The sequence below is a fragment of the Muscardinus avellanarius genome (genome assembly GCF_963383645.1).
Source record: "Muscardinus avellanarius genome assembly, chromosome: X".
In the NCBI taxonomy this organism is placed as follows: domain Eukaryota; kingdom Metazoa; phylum Chordata; class Mammalia; order Rodentia; family Gliridae; genus Muscardinus; species Muscardinus avellanarius.
The window spans coordinates 82,275,891-82,301,254 of NC_137792.1; the positions used below are offsets into that span (position 1 = coordinate 82,275,891).

General features: G+C 38.6%; 1 pseudogene across 1 annotated transcript; it reads left to right on the forward strand.

Moving 5' to 3' along the window:
• Nucleotides 1–3,373: 3,373 nt before the first annotated feature.
• Nucleotides 3,374–25,364, forward strand: LOC308278967 (protein kinase C iota type-like; annotated as a pseudogene). Its single transcript has 4 exons — nt 3,374–3,461; nt 11,445–11,559; nt 24,499–25,105; nt 25,197–25,364. The product of its transcript is annotated as a protein kinase C iota type-like (transcript).

Sequence of the window (25,364 nt, forward strand, 5' to 3'; positions counted from 1 at the left end):
GCTTCTTACTTCAAGTCCTTGGTTGTTTTCCTGTTGTCTCTGGAGTCAAGTGCAATCAGGTTAGATGGTGCTGTTGTGGTTTCAGCAGATGCAAGGCAGGCAGGTTTGTTTTCTCTTCTCGGATTGGTCTTCTAACCTTTTTTTCCCTTCTGCCTTGTACTTATCATGTTATTTTTCTAGTTATGGTATTTTATGGCCTTTGTAGAATGTTGTTTTAAAGGCAACAGAGATTGGATGTCAGCAGGACTGGTATGTGTATCTTTCCTCAGTTGCAATTTTCCCAGAAGTTTCTAGTTGTGAGTTTCTTGAGTTTTACGTATGTTCTAAATATTGGTCCTCTATCAAAGGAGTAGTTGGAAAAAATTTTTGTCCATTAATTTAAAAAATATTTTTAGCCTTCACATATTAGGGAAAGCATCTGATTTATTTTTTGTGACTGACTAATCTCACTTAACATAATGTCCTCCAGTTCCATCCATTTCCTTGAAAATGATGTAACTGAGGTTTTTTTTTTGATGGCTGAGTAAAATTCCATTGTGTACATATCCCATAGTTTTGTAATCCATTCATCTCTTGATGGACATCTTGGCTGGTTCCATAGTTTGGCTATGGTGAAATGGGTCATTGGAGGAACTCTAGATGAAAAAGGAAATCCTATAGAGCAGCAAAGAAGACAACCTAAATGAGGGAATGGAACAGGGGAAGAAGGAGATTCTCTAAAACACACAATGTACTTAAACATATCGAAGTCAACCACTAAGCCAAACAAGGGAAGGAGGGATGGGGAGGAAATGGGGTGGGAATTGGGTAGGGGTTAAATCAGTGATGTGTACATATATGTACACACAATTTTTTTACCCCAATATGATGTATGAATATAATGCACCAATAAAAAATTTAAAAAATATTTTAAACCTGAATCATGCCAAGCACTTTAAAGAATTTGAGATAAATGTTTCATTTTGTCTCATGTTCCAATAAATTAAAACATCAAAATTCTGTATCTCAGAAGAATGTTGGGGATCTTTTCTTTTGGAGTAGACATTTTGTTGCCTCATCTGGTTTTTGAAGCAAGTTTTATCTTCTTAATAAAAGTACTTATTGTTAAAATTTTCAAATATATTAAAATTAAAGAGAATAATGTAATGAATACATTTACCTAATATTCAGCTTCAACAGTTATTAGCACATAGTTGCTCTTGTTTCCTGGGCATCACTACCCATTTTCCTTTATTGATGTGAAGCAACTCCAAGACATTATATCATTTCATGTGCAACTGCTTCTACTTACAAAAATTCTTGCAACGGTGCAAAAGTTTCTGTAAGTAAAAGCAATTGCCCCGTTCAACCTTGCTATGATACTCATTATTTTCTACCTACATTTCCATGTAGCCAACAGTGTCTTTCAGACCAGAAAAACTGAGATGGGCTTATGAAAATCAGCTATGTATAAGTTTATTTTTTCTAAAAGGTGGTTCTCTCATATCTAAGAAAGAAGAAATAAAGCTCAGTGTGTGTGTGTGTGTGTGTGTGTGTGTGTGTGTGTGTGTGTGTTACAGAGGACTAAACCCAGGGGCATTCTGCCATTGATTTCCACCCCAATATTTTATCTTTTATTTTGAAACAGGATCTCTCTAAGTTGCCAAGGCCTCAAGCTCATGATCCTTTTCTTTTAGCCTCCTAAGAACTGGGATTGTTGGCATGAATACCCAGCTTAAAGCTCAGAAAACAGAATTTTAGCAAGCACAAATAAATATGAGGCATTTTAATTTCCAAGACAGAGTGCTAATTCATAGAATTTTCTTTTTGCAAAAAGAAATTGAAAAAAAGAAAAAATAATAAACCCTGTTATGTTTTTGGTCTGGAATATCCTTCAAAGAGCTCATGTGTTAAATCCTGGTGTACAATGCAGGAGGATTCAGAGGTGGGGCATGGCCAGAAGAGGTAGCTCACTGGGGACATGGTCTTGAGTACTATTTATGTTCTTGGATCCCTCCATTCTCTGGCTCTCTCTTCTTCGTTTGACATCATTTGAGAAGCTTTTCTCTACCCTTAGTTCTGCCTCGATGTTTTTGCAGCCAAAGATGAACTAAACCTCTGGAACCATAAGCCCAAATAAAACCTTTTTATCTTCTAAGTTGTTCTTGTCTGATATTTTGGTCACAATCATGAAAAAATCTAACTAAGCTGGGCACATTGGCACATGTTGGTAATCCCAGTACTTTGGAGGCTGAGACAAGAGAATCACAGATTTGAGGATAGCCTCAGCATACAGTGAGACTCTCATCAACCTAGCGAGACTGTTTCAAAATAAAAAAAATAAAATTAGACTGGGAGTACAGCTCATAAGTACAATTTCCCTGGGTTTAATACATACACACACACACACACACACACACACACACACACACACACAGAGAGAGAGAGAGAGAGAGAGAGAGAGAGAGAGAGAGAGAGAAAGTTAACTAATACAAATGTGAAACTAGAGGAAAATATTTAAAAATAATTGTAAATAGGAATGTGTATATAAAATCAATTAGCCCACTGGTATTTCCAATATCCATATAATCATTTTTAAATGTTGGGATAGTGACTGAAAATTCTTAAATACTGAAATAAAAATGAAAGGTTATTAGTCCTCCAAACATTCTTGGCTGGGCATGGTGGTGCACACTTATAATCCCCACACTTGTGAAGCTGAGACAGGAGGATCGCACAGGTTCAAAGCCAGTCTCAGCTACTTAGTGAGGCTCTAAGCCACTTAGGGAGACCCTGTTTCTAAATAAAATATAAAATAGGTCTGGAAGTATATCCCGGAGGTAGAAAGCCTCTGGGTTCCACCCACAGAAAAACCAAAACAAAACAAAACAAAAACAAAACAAAAAAAATCTGTTCTTGACTTTTTACCATATAAAATACTTATTTCTGTGTTAGAGTTAGTAGAAAATAATTGATTTAGAAACAGACTTTTTTTTTGTGGTACTGGGGTTCCTGGAAGCCCTTCTACCTCCGGGCTACACTCCCAGACCTATTTTTTACATTTTTATTTGGAAACAGGGTCTCCTAAGCCAGCACGTGCAGCTGGCTTCGAACCTGCGTGATCCTCCTGTCTCTGCCTCCCAAGCGCGGGGATTACAAGCGTGCGCCACCACGCCCGGCCAGACATTCTTAAAGAATTTTTTTTAGTATTTATAGAGAGAAATTGTCTAATTTATAACAGAGAAAGACTGGAATCCACCTTAACCAAATGATCAAAGATAGCACCATCAGTAATGAAATAAACCAAAATCATGTTCCTTCTGATTGGATATGTTGAAAACAGCATTTCTTTGTGATATCCTTTTCAAAAATGCATAAGATGAATCTAATCAAGATGAAACATCAAACTCAAACTACAAAATGGTCTCAAAATGGCCTCCTTGTTGGAGGTGGAGGCAGCAAGATGGCATCTAAGGAAAACTGTACGTTTTAGTCACTTTGAGACTTGGAATTTAATCACTGTGAAGGCAGCTTCTTGACAAAAGAAAAATAAAGGCAGAAAAAATTGAACAAAGCAATAAAAACTTGTAACTCAGTGGAACCAAAGCCAGAAGGTACAACAGAGGGCAGCAAAGAGTACTCTCTGTGCATCACTTGGGAATGTGTAGTGGTGGCAGTGGCTGTAGCAGAGCCATCTTGGCCTGACCATGCTGTGACTGCCAGTACTGTGGCCTCTAGAGACCCCCAGAAGATAGCTTCAATGGTCATTTGGGTGGAATGGGCCTATAGTCCACAGAGCTCAGTACCCTTGCAGGGCCTCTGGAGATCACCACATTGCACCCAGTCATAGTGTCTGGGAAGAAATTAGACCAACCTACCCTCTCTGTATAATGCAGAGCCCCACATTTACACTGGGTCTTATCCCACAGAAACTTACCACCTGTATAGGCAGAGAGAGAAAGAGAGAGATGCAGGCCCAGGGTATATGGAAAGCATGGAGACCTGCATTTACATTGGGCCCAGCTCCAGTGAAACCTACTGCCTGCATGGGGGGGGGGAAGAGAGAGAGAGAGAGAGAGAGAGAGAGAGAGAGAGAGAGAGAGAGAGAGAGACCTTGTGAAGAGCTCAGAGAGACAGGCTTGAAGCAGGAGAGGCACCAGTGGCACTGGGCACCTGCACAGACACAGAGAGAGACACCAGGGTCCCAATCACTGAAGGAGACATAAAAGTGGGGCTGCGAACTGACATTGCTTTAGGTTACTAAGCAAATGTGAATGCTTGGAACATGCTCAAAAACCTACTATGCTAAGTGGACCTTAAATGGCTGAAAGTATCCATACAGATCCAGGATGGCTGCAGAGGCCACGTATGCTATTTGTAGGGTTGTGTATGTGTGTGTGTGTGTGTGTGTGTGTGTGCGTGCATGTGTGTGTGTTTGCTCTCTTCCTCATCCTTCTATAAGCTTCTTGCTTCTTTTGTATCTATTCTTTTTTTTAACAATTTTTTTATTGAACATAAATAGTATACATTTAAACTATATTTGGTGCCCTCTCCCCCCGTCCCCATTTTCCCTTCCCCCCTCCCACCAATAGTTGTCCAGGTTAACCATGTCTTATTCATAATTTTACACATGTTCAGATGTAGACCCTCATTAATCAAGATCGGCCTTCCTCCTCTCCTATCTTTCCATTCAAACTTGGCTAGTATTTCCCCTCTAATGTCTGGAGTCCCACTGATATCCTTTGTGTTTCCTAGTTTGGGCATATTAGAGGAAACATATGTATCTTCTCCTTCTGTGCTTGGCTGATCTCACTTAACATAATGTTCTCCAGGGCTTTCCATCTGCTTGCAAATGATATAATTTTGTTCTTTTTTATGGCTGAATAGAATTCCATTGTGTGTATTTCCCACAGTTTTGCTATCCATTCATCTGTTGATGGTGATCTGGGCTGGTTCCATATTTTTGCTATTACAAATTGTGCTGCTATGAACATAGGTATGCATATGTTGCTGTATTTCTCTGAATTCAACCCCTTTGGAAAGATACCTAGGAGTGGTATAGCTGGATCATATGGTGGATCTATTCCCACCTTTCTTAGGAATCTCCACACAGATCTCCATAGTGGTTGAACTAGTTTGCATTCCAACCAACAGTGTAAAAGAGTTCCTCTTTCCCCACATCCTCGCCAGCATTTGTTGTTGTTTGATTTCTTTATGCTTGCCACTCTGACTGGGGTTAGATGGAATCTCCCTGATGGCCAGTGATGAAGAACATCTTTTCATGTATCCATTGGCCCTTTGTATCTCTTCTTTTGTGAAGTGTCTATTTAGTTCATTAGCCCATTTCTTGATTGGGTTGTTTGTTTTGCTAGTGTAGAGTCTTTTGAGCTCTTTGTATATTCTGGATATTAGCCCCCTATCAGAATGGCGGATGGTAAAGATTCTTTCCCATTCTGTAGGCTTCCTCTTTATGTTATTGATAGTTTCCTTTGATGAGAAGAAACTTTTTAGTTTGATGCTATTCCACTTGTTTATTCTTGCTTTAATTTCCTGAGCTTTGGGGCTTTTGTTGAGAAAGTTACTGCCTGTGCCAATATGTTGTAGTGTTGAACCTATGCTCTCCTCTACTAACTTCACAGTCCCAGGTCTAATTTCTAAGTCTTTGATCCATCTTGAGTTGATTCCTGTGTTTGGTGAGATATAGGGGTTTAGATTCATCTTTTTACAAATGGATAGCCAGTTCTCCCAGCACCACTTGTTGAAAAGGCTGTCTTTTCTCCAGTGTATGTGTTTTGCCCCTTTGTCAAAGATTAATTGACTAAAGGTGTGTGGATTTGTTTCTGTATCTTCTATTCTAATCTACTGGTCAGTATATCTGTTTTTGTGCCAGTACCATGCTGTTTTTACTACTATTGCTCTATAGTATAGTTTGAAGTCTGAGATTGTAATGCCTCCTGCATGTTTCTTATTATTGAGGATTGCTTTGGCTATTCTAGGTCTTTTCTTTCTCCATATGAAGTTCATGATTGATTTTTCTACGTCTCTGAAGAATGTCACTGGTATTTTAATGGGAATTGCATTAAACCTATAGATCAGTTTTGGCAGAATGGCCATTTTGATGATATTTATTCTGCCTATCCATGAGCACGGGAGATCTTTCCATCTTCCAAGGTCTTCTTCAATTTCTTTCTTTAATGTTTTATAGTTTCTGTTGTAGAGGTCTTTTACGTCTTGGGTTAGGTTTATTCCTAGGTATTTTATTGGTTTTGAGGTTATAGTGAATGGAATTGTTGTTTTTATTTCTTTCATTGTGGATTCGTTGTTGGCATAAAGAAAAGCCACTGATTTCTTTAGGTTGATTTTGTAACCTGCAACTTTGCTGAATTTGTCAATCAGGTCCAGAAGTCTTTTGGTTGAGTTCTTTGGGTCTTCCAGATAAAGGGTCATGTCATCTGCGAATAAGGATAATTTTTTAAAATTCTTTTTTAAAATTTATTTTTATTGGTGCATTGTAATTTTAATTCCTCTTTTCCTATGTGAATTCCTTTGATTTCCTTCTCTTGTCTGATTGCTGCAGCAAGAGTCTCAAGGACTATATTGAAAAGGAGTGGTGATAGTGGGAATCCTTGTCTTGTTCCTGACTGTAGCGGAAATTCTTGCAGTTTTCCCCCATTCAATATAATGTTGGCTTTGGGTTTGCAGTATATTGCCTTAATGATGTTGAAGTACTTTCCTTCTATCCCAATTTTTTGCAGTGTTTTTTACATAAATGGGTGTTGGATTTTGTCGAATGCTTTTTCAGCATCTATTGCTATGATGATGTGGTTTTGGCTCTATTTATGTGGTGAATAACATGTATTGATTTGCTTATGTTGAACCAGCCTTGTTTTTCTGGGATGTAACCAACTTGGTCATGATGTATTATTTTCTTGATATAGTTTTGAATGCGTATAGCTAATATTTTGTTTAAAATTTTTGCATCTATGTTCATTAAGGATATTGGTCTGTAGTTTTCCTTTCTTGAGGTGTCTTTATTTGGTTTGGGGATTAATGTGATACTGGCCTCATAGAAGGAATTTGGAAGAGTTCCATCTCTTTCAACTTCCCGGAACATATTGTGTAGTATTGGTATTAGTTGTTCACTGAAGGTTTTGTATAATTCTGCTGGAAACCCATCTGGGCCTGGGCTTTTCTTTGGTGGAAGAATTTTGCCATTTCTATTTCTTTGATTGTTATTGGTTGGTTTAGGCTTGCTATGTCCTCTTGGTTGAGTGTAGGAAGGTTAACTGTGCTTAGAAATCTATCAATTTCTTCCAGGTTTTCAAGTCTATTGGAGTATAAATTTTTAAAGTAGTTTCTGATAATCTTTTGAATTTCTTTACTATCTGTGGTGATATCTCCTTTTTCATTTCTAATTTTCATAATTTGAGTTGATTCTCTTTTTCTTTTAATTAGGTTGGCCAGGGGTTTATCAATTCTATTAATCTTTTCAAAGAACCAACTTTTTGTTTTATTGATTCTTTGAATTGTTTTTTTGTTCTCTATTTCATTTATTTCTGCTCTAATTTTGATGATTTCTTGCCTTCTGCTGGCTTTGGGAATACACTGTTGCAGAATTTCTAGATCCTTGAGTTGTGTCATTAGGTTCTTTACTTGGTGGTTCTCCGTCCTTTTTATGTGGGCACTCAATGCAATAAACTTTCCTCTTAGTACTGCCTTCATGGTGTCCCATAGGTTTTGGTAGGTTGTGTCTCTGTTTTCGTTTGTTTCCATAAATTTCTTTATTTCTTCCCTAATTTCTGCTCTTACCCATTCGTCATTCAATAGTGTGTCATTCATTCCCCATGAATTTGAGTACTTTCTTTCGAGTTTCCTGTTGTTGATTTCTACTTTTATTCCGTTGTGGTCTGAAAAGATGCAAGGAATTATATAACATTTTTTGAATTTGCTGGTATTTTCTTTGTGTCCCAGGATGTGATCAATTTTGGAGAAGGTTCCATGGGCTGCTGAGAAGAAAGTGTATTCTGTAGTTCCTGGTTGAAATAATCTGAAAATGTCTATTAGGTCCATTTGGTTTATGGTTTCCTTTAGTTCTATAGTGTCTTTACTCATCTTTTGCCTTGAAGATTGATCCAGTGGTGTGAGTGGCATATTAAAGTCTCCCAGAATTATTGTATTTGGGTCTACTTGGGATCTTATGTCCAGAAGGGTTTGTTTTACAAATGTGGTTGCACCCACATTTGGGGAATAAATATTAACCATCATTATATCTTCTTGGTGTATTGTTCCTTTTAATAAAAGGAAGTGTCCTGATTTGTCTCTTTTGATGTGTTTTAGTTTAAAGTCTGTTTTGTTGGATATCAGGGTTGCTACCCCTGCTCTTTTTTGGTCACTGGTGGCATGGTATATCTTTTTCCATCCTTTCACGTTCAGCCTGTGAATGTCTTTGGCTGTGAGGTGAGTTTCTTGCAGACAGCATATATTTGGATTATGTTTCCTAATCCACATTGCCAGTCTATGTCTTTTGATTGGTGAGTTAAGTCCTTTGACATTAAGAGATATTATTGAAATATGATTTTTGTTTTCTGCCATTTTGTGTTCTGTCTATTCTTGGGTGGTGTGATCTTTCTTCTTTACTTAAATGGCCCACTTATTAACTTCCTCTCTTCTCTGATTCTGAAGTCTGCTTCTTTTTTCTTCCTTATGGTTTATTTCTTTAAGAATTTTCTCTAGTGTTGGCTTTGAATTCATGAATTTTTTGAGATTCTGTTTATCTTGAAAGACTTTGATTTCACCATTGATCTTGAATAGTAGTTTTGCTGGATAGATTAGTTTGGGTTGGAAGTTATTTTCTTCCAGGGTCTGAATCACGTCGTACCAGTCTCTCCTAGCATTCCTGACCTGGGTTGTATAGTCTGGGGTAATTCTTATTGTTTTGCCTTTATATGTTACCCGTCCTTTTGTTCTCACTGCTTTTAAGATTCCTTCCTTAGCGTCTATATTGGTCATTTTGGTTATTATGTGGCGTGGAGTGGTTTTTCTTTGGTCCTGTCTCAGTGGAGTTCTGTATGCCTCCTGGACTTGAAGGTCCAAGTCTCTTTCCATATTTGGAAAATTCTCTGAGATTATTTCCTTGAAGATATTACAGATGCCCTTGGTCTGTACCTCTATCCCTTCCTCAATGCCTATTATCTGTAAATTAGGACGCTTCATATTATCCCATAATTGCTGGATGTTTAGGTATTGTTGCTGTAAAGATTTCTGTATATCGCTGACTGTGTTTTCGGTTTGAGATGTACTGTCTTCTAATATTGATATTCTGTTTTCCATTTCATCTAATCTTCCAGAATTTCTTTCTATTGCTGTCTTCATTTCACTTATTGCCTCTTTCATTTCATTCCAGACCTCTTTCTGATTCTTTTTTAGTGTTTCTAATTCACCTTTAACCTCCTCTATACTTGTTTTAAATCCTTTCATCATATTGAACATCAAGATTCTGAACTCACCTTCTTGCATTTCTAGTAGGTCAGTATTCATGATTTCTGCTGTCTCTTCATAGTTCCTGGTTCTCATATTTTTAGCGTTCTCTGTCCTGTTTTTCTGATTTCTACCCATCGTTCGTATTATGCTTAGTCTAATCTTAATATTAGGGAATTAGGGGTATTGGCAAGTCAGCAGAGCCTTTCCAGTGTTGAGGGTGGGTGATGTGGGAGGAGCTGGGGTGATTGGTAAAGGAGTTGGATTAGGTAGAGGATATGTTTAGGTTGAGAAAGACTTTAAGTATGATAAGGTTATATCTTGCTAGGAATGAGAGAGAGTTAACTAGTAGGACTCTTGTTGTTAGTAGAGTAATTATGGATATAAGAAATACTTTGAGTATTAAACCAGAAGGTATATTATGGGGAAAAGTTTTTGGGGAAAAACGTATGTAGGTTAGTGTGGGAAGGTTTGTAAATAGGGGTGATGGAAGGAGCAGAAAAACATAAAAAAAAAATCCACACAAGATACCAAGACTATTGTGTAATTCAAGAAAAAGAAAGGAAAACCCAGTCAAAGGAGGTGAACGAAAAAAAGGAGGGAAAGAGGAAGAAAGAGGAAAAAAGAACAAGAGTAAAATAAAAGGAACTATCCGCTGTGTGATATCAGAAAATAAGGTAAACTATCCAATATATATATATAACAAGTTTAAGTAAAAGAAGTGTGGGTTAAGAAAAAAAACATAAAACAACAATATCCATACCAAAAGAAAAACACTGTAAAAGCAAAATAAAACAGAACATCCACATTAAAAGTAAAGCAGACAGTCCTCCTTATTTACGCATATAGGGTCAGGTCCATATATTATGTGCGTATCTGATTGCTTTGGTAGCTTTCAGAATACCATCCAATGTCTCTTAGTTTTCTTTGTACTCTATTTTTATCTTCTTAGGTCACTCTGGGTGTTTGGACACCTTTCTCTCCTTTAGCTGCTTTAGGTTTATGTGTCCGGATGTCTGGTTTCACTGTTATTTGATTCTGTACAATTCACAGGTTCTGCGAAATTCTAACCTGTGTTCAGCACCTCTGCACTCACCACCCTAGCCTCCAGCCTGTGCTTCCCTACAGCAGGGGTGGAGGATGTCCAAAGTATTATTGGAACCTCCCCCTGAGGTCCTGTGCAGATATTGTGGCCCGATGGATTTTCCTGTGTCTCTGGAAATTCCAGCTGGGCTAGCCGGTGTGGTCCCAGGGTGTACCCTGGGCAAAGGGATGCCAGTTCCTGGATGCCCACACTTACTGCCAGAGCTCTGCCTATTCCGAGAGTGCAGGCTAGGTGCGCTGCTTTTACTGGATCCAGGTGTGAGTGGATGCAGCTGCCTATTGCTGCTGGTATGCTCTTCCAAGGTGTATTGAGCTGTGTTCTCACTTAGAACTAAGCATCTGGCTACCGGGCGGGTGGGAACACCCAGCGGTGGGCCAGGGGTGCAGGATAGGAGCTCACAGGTCCAGGTGCACAGGCAGTGCGCGGTGGCCAGCAATGGTCTCTGCCTCCCGCGGCACGTAGAAGGTGGGGGTGCCCCAAGGGGATTTCCAGGGCACACAGGGCTTTCGCAGCCTGGAAGGCAGGCTCTGGCAAGGTGGCAGGGGCTAGACACACAGGCAGGCTCCGATTTAGGGGTGGCAATGGCGCAGGCACTGACTATTAGCAGGGGACCGGGGCGCAGACAAGGTACACGAGGAGAGTGCTCGGTTCTGAGGCTTGGGCCAGTGCTGGGGTTTGGAACTGTGGCGCACACTAGGACCCGCACTTTCCCTGGGCGCGCTCAGGTACCTGACTTCCTTGGTTCAGGCTTCTGTTGGAGACTTTGTGTTGTGATCCAGTCGCTAGTGAGCACACAGAATTCTGATGTGTATGCTGCTCGCTGCTTAAGATGAGTTCCTAGGTGCATTTTCAGTACCGAATTATCTTGCCACGGTAATTTCAGGCAGGCAGCCACGCAAGCAGTCGCGCAAGCAGCCCGCCGTCACTTGTAAGCAGCCCGCCGCCGCCGCTGCCGCTGCCGCCGCCGCCACTGGGCGTTCCGATAGTATCTGCAGCAGGTCCGGTGTTCGATCTTTGTTGTTGTTGTTGTTGTTGTTGTTGTTGTTGTTGTCGTTGTTGTTGTTGTTGTTGTTGTTGTTGTTGTTGTTCTTCTTCTTCTTCTTCTTCTTCTTCTTCTTCTTCTTCTTCTTCTTCTTCAAGTTCAGGGTTCTGTCGAGGTACCTGGATCTGTTTTGGTTCCTGGTATGTATTTATTTTGTTGATTAAGACACTGCTTTCTAAGTATTTGAACTTTATTTGCTTCAGCTACTGAGAAGTGCTGTGTCCCTCAGTCGCCATTTTGAAAAAAAAAAACAACTTGTATCTATTCTTTACTCTATCTTTTTTCTCTTTTTTGGTCTTGTATTAAATCCATTTCATATCACTACATCTAAATACTTTACACTGGTTTCTAGAAATCTCCTATATTTTTACTATCTCTAATATCTACTATATATTGCCTTACTACACTCAAACTCTCATTCTACTCATTCCTATCCTCTACTTCACTCTATTCTGACATCAATTACTCCATCTCCTTCCTCCTCACTTATCCTTCACCTTTGAATACAACTCAACTTGTTCTTAATACCAGCCGACACTTCTAAATCCCTACTGCCGAGATTGGACCAGATAGGTGAAGCACCAGAAAGGACTGCCAGACACTAAGGGCAAACTAACCTTGGTGGACAGAAGAAACTGCCAAGAGTCCACACATTGAAGTTTAAAAACTTATAAGGCACAAACTGCTCTAATCACACCTCTGAGACTATTCCCAATAATGCAGGCAAGAGACAGGTTCTTGGACCTTAATACCTAGAAGCAATCATTGGCATCATTGCAGCAGGCAGAAGTCCAAGAGTAACTAAAAACTAATACTGATGATCTATAGGCAGAACAACAGTGGGATGATACTGGATGGATTTTTTAAGGCCCATCATCCAAGGGTGATTAATACACAAGAGAGAATAGAGAATACCCATATGGTAGAGGCAATTTAATTTTAAGACATACCTAGTAGTAAACATCTACTTCCAGAATAAGATACAATAAAGAGAGAAAAACCTATAGAGTAAGAGAAAGCTATCAAAAGCAACAAAAATATGACCTTAAAAAACATCAAATCATAAGAACAAAGAATAGCAAAGAAACAATTAGCTCCCACAACCCCACAATAAGAGAACCTGACAACACAAAATGTCAGAGATTGCCAGAAGGACAATTCAGAACTTTAATAGTAGAAGTAATACAAGATTTCCAAAAAGAATTCAGTGAGAGCCTGGAAGAAATGAAGGAACAAATATAGAATCTGACACCCTGAGCAAGAATGAAAAAGAAGATGTGAAGGAAGTGAAGGATGCAATAATTGAAATAAAGACATCAATACAAACTATGGTCAGTAAGCTAATGCACATGGAAAATAGAATCTCACTTTTAGAAGATGACTATTCCAAAAATAATTGCATAGTATATAAGTTAGAAAAAAATAAATTGACATCATAAATTGGACTTTGAAGAGATCTGGACCAATTTTAAAAGAGCCAACCTAAGAATTATAGGCATAGAAGAGAGAATAGAAGTCAAAACTAAAGGAATAAATTATCTGTTCAGAGAAATGTTATCAAAAAAATTTCAGATTGCCACCGGCGGCAGCAGCAGCGAACTCACCGAGTCCACTACAGCTCCATCTGCGTACTCAACAACAGCAAGTCAAGTTGCGGGCCCCAGAGGAGAAATCCCAGTACTGCACTCCCAGGGACTTGACCCAGTGGGGGAGTGACGGTGGCAGAGATATCACACCATAGGAGAACGCCCAACCTGGCACCACCCATGGTCTAAAGCAGCCTCGATTGACTCCCTGGGTCTGAGACTCTACGATACAACCCAGTAAAGGAGTAGTGGGGACTGAGATACCACAGAATTGAGATCCAGAGCACCTTAAGTGAAGTCATAGTGACCCAAGGGAAGAACAAGAGAAGGCACAAACTTCTGAAATCATGGGAAAGAAGAATAAATATGGAGCAATGAATGAACACAACCCCACAAAATCATAACCCGATAAAACAGAAATTCAGATTTTTCTAGAAGATCAAATCAGGAAAATAACTGTAGAAATAACAGAGGTGCTTCGAAAAGAACTCAGAGAGAGCCAAAAAGAGATAAAGGATGCAATTAATGAAGTAAAGGCCTCAATTCAAAGCACAAACAACCGATTAGACCACATGGAGAACAGAATCTCGCTCTTAGAAGATGATCAATCCAAAAATGAACTCATAGTTTCTAATCTAGAAAAAAATATCTGACAGCAGGAATCTGACATTGAAGAAATATGGGCCCATTTTAAGAGAGCTAACCTAAGAATAATTGGAATAGAGGAGGGAAAAGAAAGTGAAACCAAAGGGATCAACAATCTCTTCAAGGAAGTAATAGCAGAAAATTTTCCAAACATAGAGCAAGAGGTTGATACAAAGGTCCAGGAAACTTATAGAACTGCCTTTAGACAGGATCGGAGAAGAGGATCCCCACGCCACATAATTGTCAAAATGACCAATGTGGAAGCCAAGCAGAGAATCTTAAAGGCAACAAAAGTAAAGGGCCAAGTGACACTCAGAGGCAAACCAATTAGAATCACTCCAGACTTCCCAAACCAAGTTATGAGAGCCAGAAGGGCTTGGAGTAACATATTCCAAACTCTGAAAGAAAACAACTTCCAGCCAAAAATTTCCTACACAGCAAAACTTTCTATCAGATTAGATGGGGAAATAAGAAGCTTCCATGACAAACAGAAACTGAAGGAATTTATGTCTTCAAAACCAGCACTAGAGAAAATACTCAAAGAGATTAACTACAAAGAAGAAATAGGTAATACACACCAGAACCAGAGAAACAAGAATTTCCATCCAACAGACAACTAAGATTGGTTATCTGTGGAGATTCATTATTTATGTTAGTCTTTTACCTGTCTCTACATTTTATTGTTTGCTTTTATTGTTAATTTTTAGGATTTCTATTTGGAATATTAATATACCTTCAGATATAGCATTTGGAAATATTTTATCCCATTCTATCAGTAACTTTTAACTCTGTTTACATTGTCTTTGGATATACAATATTTTATTTTTTAGGGAGTTTGTATACCCTTCTGTTGCCTGTGCTATTGAAATCATATCCAAGAAATCACTGCCAATTTCAATGTTGTGAGGTTTTATGACCCAGATTTTCTTCTAAAAGTTTATAGTCACTTGGACTTCCGGGAAGATGGCGACCGAGAAAAGCGGGGCTTAAGAGCCCCGCTAACAACAAATCTCCATTACCACAAAATCAGCGCCTTTCATAGCCAGAAAACACCATCACCAGTGAAACAAAAAATCACCAGGCTCCAGAGAGAAAGCGGACTGAGAACAAAGCCACAGAAGAGATACACCGGCCTCACGCCCGAGAACGCGGCAGACGCGGCAGCAGCGCCATACTGCCGGTGGCATCAGCGAATTCACGGGACGGCTACAGCAAGCCGAGGTGAGCCACTGCGGAACAGCTAGGCGGGATTTCTCCACGCAGAGAGCATCTAAAGCTCCCAGTGGCCGAGCTCAGCACACGCTGCAGGGATTCAGAGTAGAAATCAAAATCAAGAAGAAAAACGCCAGCCCCACAGCCGAGGGCGTAGCAGCGGCGCCATATTGCTACCGGCGGCAGCAGCAGCAAATTCAGTGCGGCCAGTACAGCTACATCTGCGTACTCAAGAACAGTGAGTCAAACTGCGGGCCACAGAAGAGAAATCCCAGTACTGTACTCCCTGGGACTTGACCCAGTGGGGGAGGGGCGGTGGCAGAAATATCACACCATAGGAGAACGTACAACCTGGCACCCCACACAGTCTAAAGCAGCCTCTATCGACTCTCTGGGTCGGAGACTCTGTGATCCAACCCAGTAAAGGAGTAGTGGGCTCTGAGACACTACTGACTCGAGATCCAGAACACCTTAAGGGAAGTCATAGTGACCCAAGGGAAGAACCCAGAGAAGGCACAAACTTCCAAAATCATGGGAAGGAGGAATAATACTGGAGCAATAAATGCCCACAACCCCACAATATCAGAACCCGATAAAACAGAAAATCAGAGATTTCTAGAAGATCAAATCAGGAAAATAACTGTAGAAATAATAGAGGTGCTTCGAAAAGAACTCAGAGAGAGCCAAAAAGAGATAAAGGATGCAATTAATGAAGTAAAGGCCTCAATTCAAAGCACAAACAACCGATTAGAACACATGGAGAACAGAATCTCGCTCTTAGAAGATGAGCAATCCAAAAATGAACTCATAGTTTCTAGTCTAGAAAAAAAATATCTGACAGCAGGAATCTGACATTGAAGAAATATGGGCCCATTTTAAGAGAGCTAACCTAAGAATAATTGGAATAGAGGAGGGAAAAGAAAGTGAAACCAAAGGGATCAACAATCTCTTCAAGGAAGTAATAGCAGAAAATTTTCCAAACATAGAGCAAGAGGTTGATACAAAGGTCCAGGAAACTTATAGAACTCCCTTTAGACAGGATAGGAGAAGAGGATCCCCACGCCACATAATTGTCAAAATGACCAATGTGGAAGCCAAGCAGAGAATCTTAAAGGCAACAAAAGTAAAGGGCCAAGTGACACTCAGAGGCAAACCAATTAGAATCACTCCAGACTTCCCAAACCAAGTTATGAGAGCCAGAAGGGCTTGGAGTAACATATTCCCAATTCTGAAAGAAAACAACTTCCAGCCAAAAATTTCCTACCCAGCAAAACTTTCTATCAAATTAGATGGGGAAATAAGAAGCTTCCATGACAAACAGAAACTGAAGGAATTTATGTCTTCAAAACCAGCACTAGAGAAAATACTCAAAGAGATTAACTACGAAGAAGAAATAGGTAACACACTCCAGAACTAGAGAAACAAGATTTTCCATCCAACAGACAGCTAAGATTGGTTATCTGTGGAGATTCATTATTTATGTTAGTCTTTTCCCTATCTCTAAAGGGTATTGTTTGCCTTCATTGTTGTTAATTTTTAGGATTTCTAGTTGGAATATTAATATACCTTCAGATATAACAATTGGAAATATTTTATCCCATTCTATTAGTAACTGTTAACTCTGTTTACATTGTCTTTGGATATACAATTTTTTTATTTTTTTATTTTTTAGGGAGTCTGTATACTCCTCTGTTGCCTGTGCCATTGAAATCATAACCAAGAAATCACTGCCAATTTCAATGTTGTGAGGTTTAATGACCCAGATTTTCTCCTAAAAGTTTATAGTCTTAAGATTTATATTTAGGTCTATTATCTATTTTGAGTTAATATTTGTATATGGGATTAGGTAAGGGTCCAATTTTATTCTTTTCCATGTAATTATTATTTTTTTTTAACAATATTTAGTTAAAAGATTAATATTTCCACCACCAAATGTTCATGGAAACCTTGTCAAAAATAACTTGACAATATAGGGAAGAATTTAGCTTTAGGCTTTTATTTAACTCCAATGGTTTATATATCTGCCTTTAGAATAGTACTACACTGTTTCAATTATTGTAGCTTTATATGGTTTGAAATCAGAAAATATATATCTTCAAGCTTTGTTCTTTTTCAAGATCGTTTTGGGTACCTAGAGTCCATATTAGGATAGATTTTTTTCTGAAAAATAAATATATAAATATATGATAGTTTCACCTAAAAATAGAAAAAAATATTCTCTGGTAAGAAAGAAAACAAAAAGAAATATTGAAATGTTATTTTTAAGTCATCAAAAGCTTGGTATCAGACAAATGAAACTGTTATGTGAGATTATCATTTTTAATTTTAGATAAATTGCCATAATACTAGATGTCAACTACTAAGCCAAGCATGGGAGGGAGGGATAGGGAGAGAATGGGGTGGGGATTGGGTGGGGGCTGACTGGGAAAAGTGTGCATGTATGTCTACAAAAGTATGTATCCTATTATGATGTATGAATACAGTGCACCAATAAAAAAAAGTTTATAGTCTTAAGATTTATATTTAGATCTTTTATCTATTTTGAGTTAATATTTGTATATGGGATTAGGTAAGGGTCCAATTTTATTCTTTTTCATGTAATTATTATTTTTCAACAATATTTAGTTAAAAGATTATTTTTCCTCCTCCAAATGTTCATGGAAATCTTGTCAAAAATAACTTGAGAACATATGGAATAATGTATATCTAGGCTTTTATTTAACTTCAATGGTTTATATATCTGCCTTTAGAACAGTACTACACTGTTTCAATTATTGTAACTTTATATGGTTTGAAATCAGAAAATATATATCTTCTAGCTTTGTTCTTTTTCGAGATTGTTTTGGGTATCTAGAGTCCATATTTCATATTAGGATAGATTTTTTCTGAAAAAAAATAAATATATGATATTTTCACCTAAAAAAAAGAAAAAAATATTCTCTGGTAAGAAAGAAAGCAAAAAGAAATATTGAAATGTTATCTTTAAGTTATCAAAAGCTTGATATCAGACAAATGAAACTGTTATGTGAGATTATCATTTTTAATTTTGGATAAATTGCTATAATACTAGATGTCAACCACTAAGCCAAGGATGGGAAGGAGGGATGGGGAGGGAATGGGGTGGGGATTGGGTGGGGGCTGACTGGGCGATGTGTGCATGTATGTCTACAAAAGTTTTTTTGTATCCCACTATGATGTATGAATACAGTGCACCAATGAAAATTAAAAAAAATTCGAACATGAAAAAAAGTTCGACACACAGGTACAAGAAACATATAGACCTCCATTAGATAGGATCAATTAAAAGATTCAGCATAGTATCTAAAAGGCAATTAAAGTAAAAGGCCAAGTGAAATTCAGAAATAAACCAATGACAAAGCACTCCAGATTTCCCAAACCAAGCCATAAAAATCAGTAGGACCTGGAACAACATACTCCAAACAATGAAAGAAAACTACATTTAGCCAAGACTATTTTACAGAGCAAAAATATCTCTCAAACTCAATGAGGAAATAAAGATCTTCCATGACAAACAGAAACTGAAAGGATTTTCAAACCAGCACTAGAGAAAATATTCAAAGAAATTAATGACAAAAAATTAATAAATGAGCACCAGACTCAGGGAAAAATGATTTCCATAAAATAAAAAACTAATTGAAGAAGAACAAATACTACCTCAAACAGAAGTTACAACTTAAAATGTTAGGAATTAAAAATAATCTCTCAATAATCATGATGAATATAAAAGGCTTCAACTCCCCAATAAAATACCATAGTAGCAAAATGCATTAAAAACAAAAATCCATCTATATTCTGACTGTAAAAAATATACATTACTGTTAAAAATACACACAAAGTAAAGGTGATGGGCTGGAGCAAGGTAATTCATGCCAATGTAACGCAAAGACAAGCAGGAGTAGGAACTATGATATCAGACAAATTAGACTTCAAACCCAAGATCATCAGAAGAGACAAAGCAGGTTACTCTTAACTGGTAAAAGGAACAATCAGCAAGAGGAAATAGTGATAGTCAACATTTATGCCACAAACATAGGCTAAACCACTTTGGTTTAAAACAAACCCTTTATGACATTAAGTCACACATACAACACAAATACAACAACATTGGGAGACCTCACCCATTTTACACTGCTGAAATGATCTTCTAAACAAAAGGTCAATAAAGATGCCTCAAACCTAAAGAATACCATAAAACAAATTAACCTATTAGACACATACAGAAATATTCTACCCAATTACAGCTGAATGTACATTCTTTTCACATGCTTACAGAATCTTTTCCAAAATAGACCACATCCTAGGCCACAAAACAAGCACCAGCAAATTTAAAAAATGTGACATACTCCCCTGCATCTTTTCAGACCATAATGGAATTAGACTAGAAATCAAGTATAAGAACTTCAAGAGATACCACATAAACGGATGGAGACTGAACACCAATAGGTTACAGAAGAAGTAAGGAAGGTGGGTATGGTGATGCATGCTTGTAATTCCAGCATTGAGGAGGCTGAAACTGGAGGATCGTGGTTCGCGGACAGCCTCAGCTGCTTCATGAGGCTCTTTGCAACTCAGCGAGACCCTGTTTTGAAATAAGGAATAAAAAATAGGTCTGGGAGTGTAGCTCAAAGGTAGAATGTCCCTGGGTTCCATCCCCAGTACCACACACACAAAAAAAGAAGGGGAGAAACTAAAAATCCTTAGAAACAAATGAAAATACACACACAACATATGAAAATCTCTGGGACACCTTAAAGGCAGGAGTAAGAGGAAAAGTCATAGCACTGAATGCCTAGATAAGAATAGAAAATCACCAAAGAACCTAATGACACACCTTAAAGCTCTTTAAAATAGGAGCAGTCTAACTTCAAAGCCAGTAGAAGACAGAAAATTGTTAAAATAGAACACAATGTACTTAAACATATCGAAGTCAACAACTAAGCCAAACATGGGAAGAAGGAATGGGGAAGGAATGGGGTGGGAATTGGGTAGGGGCAAATGGGTAATGTGTACATGTATGTCCACACAAGTTTTTTACTCCAATATGATGTACAAATATAATGCACCAATAAAAAATAAAAAAAGAAAATTAAAAATAAAACTATCAAGTATTAAAAAGTTAGAACAGAAATCAATGAAATAGAGAATAAAAATACAAAAATAAACAAAAACAAAGGCTTGTTTTTTAAAAAAAATAAGATAGATAAACCATTAGATAACTTAACCAAAAGAATGAATCAACCCAAATTACTAAAATAATAAAGGAAAATGGTGATATTATGACTGACATCATGAAATCCAGGGAATTATGAGAAACTACTTTGAAAAACTATACTCCAACAGAATGAAACACCTAGAAGAAACTGACATATTTCTAGACACAAACAATCTTCATAAATTGAGTTGAGAAGATATGGAAAATTTAGACCAACTGATAGCAACCAACAAAATTGAAGCAGCAATAAAAGTGCTTGCCATAAAAAAAGCCTAGGATCAGATGGTTTCTAAGGTGAATTTCATAAAACCTTCATAGAAGTGCTAACCCCAATAGTCTTTAATGTATTCCATGATATAGAAAGAAACAGGACTCTCCAACATATATTCTATGAAGCCAACATCACATTAATACCCAAAACAAAAAAAGACAGCTCAAGCAAAGAAAACTATAGGCCTATATGCTTGGTGAATTTAGATGCAAAACTTCTAAATGAAATACTAGCAATGTGCATTCAAAGCCACATCAAGAAGGGCTGGCTGCTCGGGTGGGGGATTGTTCTGGAGTGGCGCAGAAGGCAGGGGCCTTAGGTGTTGGGGGTAGAGTCACACAGTTCTGGCTTTCTCAATGAGGTGTCCAGTGGGTTGGCACTGTGGGCAAGGCACACTGGCAGCAGAGTGCCACTTGGTGCCTGGCATGCCCTCCAAACCCCAGCACAGCCCCCACGTTCTGGTTTGTGCATGAGGCGATGCCAACCCAGATAGACAGCAGCACCATTTCCTACATGGTCACTGGCTGCAACAATGGGTACTACTCTCATCAGGTCTGAGTGAAAACGTATTACCGCAGGGATATCATTATAATACATTTTGAGCCTTTCATGTCCTTTGTGGGTCTTCTCAGTGAGGTTTGAGATGTGTGTCCTTTTGAAAATGGGTAGATGAGGAAAGATACTTGTGTACAGTATCATTTCAGTTGGAGTTAGAAGTCTTTAGGCTTTATGCGCTAAACAGGGATTCTGAACTCTTGATTTCATGTATTCTCTTGTGTACCAGAATGTCTTAGAATGCCTTGTCCAGAAGAAAATGAATCTATCTACTGCAGAGGAGCACGCCACTGGAAAGAACTTTATTGTGCAAATGGCTACACTTTTCAAGCCAAACGTCTTAACAGGGGTACTCACTGTGCCATCTGCAGGGATCAAATATGGGGACTTGTGCACCAGGGGTATAAGGGCATCAACTGAAAACTCTTGGTTCATAAGAAGTTCCACAAACTTGTCACAATTGAAGGTGGGTGGCATTATTTGTCACTGGAACAAATGTCAATGGATCAGTTGTCCATGCATTCAGACCATATGCAAACAGTAATTTCATATAATCCTTCAAGTTGTGAGAGTTTGGACCAAGTTGTTGGAGGGAAGGAGGCAATGAACACCAGAAAAAGTGGTAAAGCTTTAACCAGTTTAGGTCTTCAGGATTTTGATTTGCTCTGGGTAATAGGGAAAGGAAGTATGTCAAAGTACTATTGGTTCGATTAAAAAAACCCAGATCTTATTTTTGCAATGAAAGTTGCAGAAGAAGAGATTGTCAATGATGACAAAAACATTAATTAGGGACTTCTGGGAAGATGGCGACAGAGAAAAGCGACGTTTACAAGTTCCGCTAACAATCGATCTCTATTACCACAAAATCAGCGCCTTTTCATAGCCAGAAAACACCATCAGCAGAGAAATAAAAACTGTAAATACAAGGGACAGAGAAAAAGAGGGCTTGAAGAACAACCAGACACCAGAAAAGAAACCAGCCTGCAGTGCCACAGCCGGAGCCACGCCAGTGCCATCATCCCTTGCAGCAGCAGGCTCCAGAGAGGAAGGGGACTCAGAACTGAGCTCAAAACCAGAGAGGAGAAATGCTGGCTTCACGGCCAAGGATGCAGCAGCAGTGCCATACTGCCAGCAGCAGTGGCAAGTTCACCAGATGGCTCCAGATCAGCGCACTCAACAAGCCACCAGGTTCCAGAGAGGAGGTGTGGACAGAGCTGAGGTGAGCAGATGTGGACCAGCCGGGAGGGATTCAGCAGTTTTTTCAGCACAACGAGCGTCAAAAGCTCCCAGGGGCCGGGCTCAGCACACCCTGCAGGGACTCAGAGCAGAGCTTAAAACCAGAGAAGAAATATGCCAGCCTCACGGCCAAGGGTGTGACAGCAGGGCCATATTGCCAGCGGCAGCAGCAGCGAGTTCAATGAGTCCACTACAGCTCCATCAGCGCACTCAGTAACCGTGAGTCAAATTATGGACTCTAGAGGAGAAATCTCAGTACTGCACTCCCAGGGACTTCAGCAGATAGTCTCCCTGGGTTGAAGATTTATGCAGTTCAACCCAGTGGGGAAGTGGCAGTGGCAGAGATATCACACCATAGTCTCAGCTCCTCGTGGGAGAATGACCAGCCTGGCACCCTCATGGTCTAAAGCAGCCTCGATTGACTCCCTGGGTCTGAGACTTTGCGATACAACCCAGTAAAGGAGTAGTGGTGACTGAGATACCACACACTCAAGATCCAGAGCACCTTAAGTGAAGTTGTAGTGACCCAGGGAAGAACCCAGGGAAGGCACAAACTTCTGAAATCATGGGAAAGAAAAATAAAAATGGAGCAATGAATGCTCACAACCCCACAACATCAGAATCTGATAACACAGAAATTTAGAGATCTCTAGAAGATCAAATCAGGAAAATAACTTTAGAAATAACACAGGACTTTCAAAAAGAATTCAGTCACAAAGAGATAAAGGATGCAGTCATTGAAGTAAAGTCCTCAATTCAAAGTATAAACGGTCAATTAGACCACATAGAGAATAGAATCTCGCTCTTAGAAGGTGATCACTCCAAAAATGAATGCATAGTTTCTAATTTAGAAAAAAATTCCAACAGTAGGAATCTGACATTGAAGAAATATGGGTCCATTTTAAGAGAGCTAACCTAAGAATAATTGGAATAGAGGAGGGAAAAGAAGGTGAAACCAAAGGGATCAACAATCTCTTCAAGGAAGTAATAGCAGAAAAATTTCCAAACATAGAGCAAGAGGTTGATACACAGATCCAGGAAACTTATAGAACTCCCTTTAGACAGGATCAGAGAAGAGGATCCCCATGCCACATAATTGTCAAAATGACTAAGGTGGAAGCAAAGGAGAGAATCTTAAAGGCAACAAAAACAAAGGGCCAAGTGACCTTCAGAGGCAAACCAATTAGAATCACTCCAGACTTCCCAAACCAAGTCATGAAAGCCAGAAGGGCTTGGAGTAACATATTCCAAACTCTGAAAGAAAACAACTTCTAGCCAAAAATTTCCTACCCAGCAAAATTATCCATCAAATTAGATGGGGAAATAAGAAGCTTCCATGACAAACAGAAACTGAAGGAATTTATGTCTTCAAAACCAGCACTAGAGAAAATACTCAATGAGATTAACTGCAAAGAGGAAATGGGTAATACACGCCAGAACTAAAGAAACAAGAATTCCCATCCAGCAGACAACTAAGCAAAGAATAATAAACAGTATCTCAAACAGAAATAAGATCTTAACATGTTGGGAATTAAAAATTATCTCTCTATAATCACACTGAATGTAAAAGGCCTCAACTCCCCAATAAAAAGACATAAAGTGGCAAAATGAATTAAAAGCCAGAATTCATCCATCTGCTGCTTACAAGAAACACACCTTACAAGTAAAGATAGGAACAAACTCAAGGTAAAGGGCTGGTGCAAGGTAATCCATGCTAATGGAACTTGAAGGCAAGCAGGAGTAGCAACTATGATATCAGACAAGTTAGACTTCAAACCCAAACTTATTAGAAGAGACAAAGAAGGTCATATTTTACTGGTCAAAGGCATAATCCAGCAAAAGGAAATAACAATAATCAACATCTATGCCCCAAACATAGGCGCAACTACTTTCATAAATCAAACTCTTTGTGACATGAAGTCACACATAAATCCCAACACAATAATACTGGGAGACTTCAACACACCTCTCACAATACTAGACCAATCTTCCAGACAAAGGGTCAGTAAAGATCCCTCAAGGGAAGGATGGATGGGGAGGGAATGGGGTGGGAATTGGGTAGGGGTTAAATCAATGATGTGTACAGGTATGTACATACAAGTTTTTTTTTTACCCCAATATGATGTATGAATATAATGCACCAATAAAAAGCATTAGGAACAAACAGAAGTATGAATTTAAACAGGCATCCAATTATCTTTTTCTTGCCGGGCTGCATTCTTGCTTTAATACAGGAAGCAGATTGTCCTTTGTTAAAGAGTATGTAAATAGAGGTGATCTTATGTTTCATGTGCAGCAACAAGGAAAACTTCCTGAAGAACATGCCAGGTTTTACTCTACAGAAATCAGTCTAGCTTTAAATTGTATTCATGAGCGACGGATAATTTATAGAGATTTCAAATTGGCCAATGTATTACTGAACAATGAAGGAAATATTAAATTCACTGACAATGGCATGTGTAAGAAAGGATTATGACCAGGAGATCAGCACTTTCTGTAGTACTACTAATTACATTGTTCCTGAATTTTGAGAGCAGAGGATTGTGGTTTCAGTGTTGATTGGTGACGTCTTAGAGTCCTGATGTTTGAGATGCTGGCAGGAAGGTCTCCATTTGATTTTGTTGGGAGCTCTGATAATTATGACCAAAACACAGAAGATTATCTCTTCCAAGTTATTTTGAAAAAAGAAATTTGTATACCATATACTCTGTTTATAAAATCTGCAAGTATCCTGAAGAGTTTTCTCAAAACGGGCCTAAAAAGAATGATTAGGTTGTAATCTTCAAATCGATTTTCCTGATATTCAGGGAAATTTATTCTTCTGAAATGTTGATTGGGATATGATGGAGCAAAAGCAAGTGGAGTCTCCCTGTAAACTAAATATTTCTGGAGAATTTGGTTTGGACAACTTTGATTCTCAGTTAACTAATGAACCTGTTCAGCTCACTCCAGATGATGACAATGACATTGTGAGGAAGATTGATCAGTCTGAATTTGAAGGTTTTGAGTATATAAATCCCTGA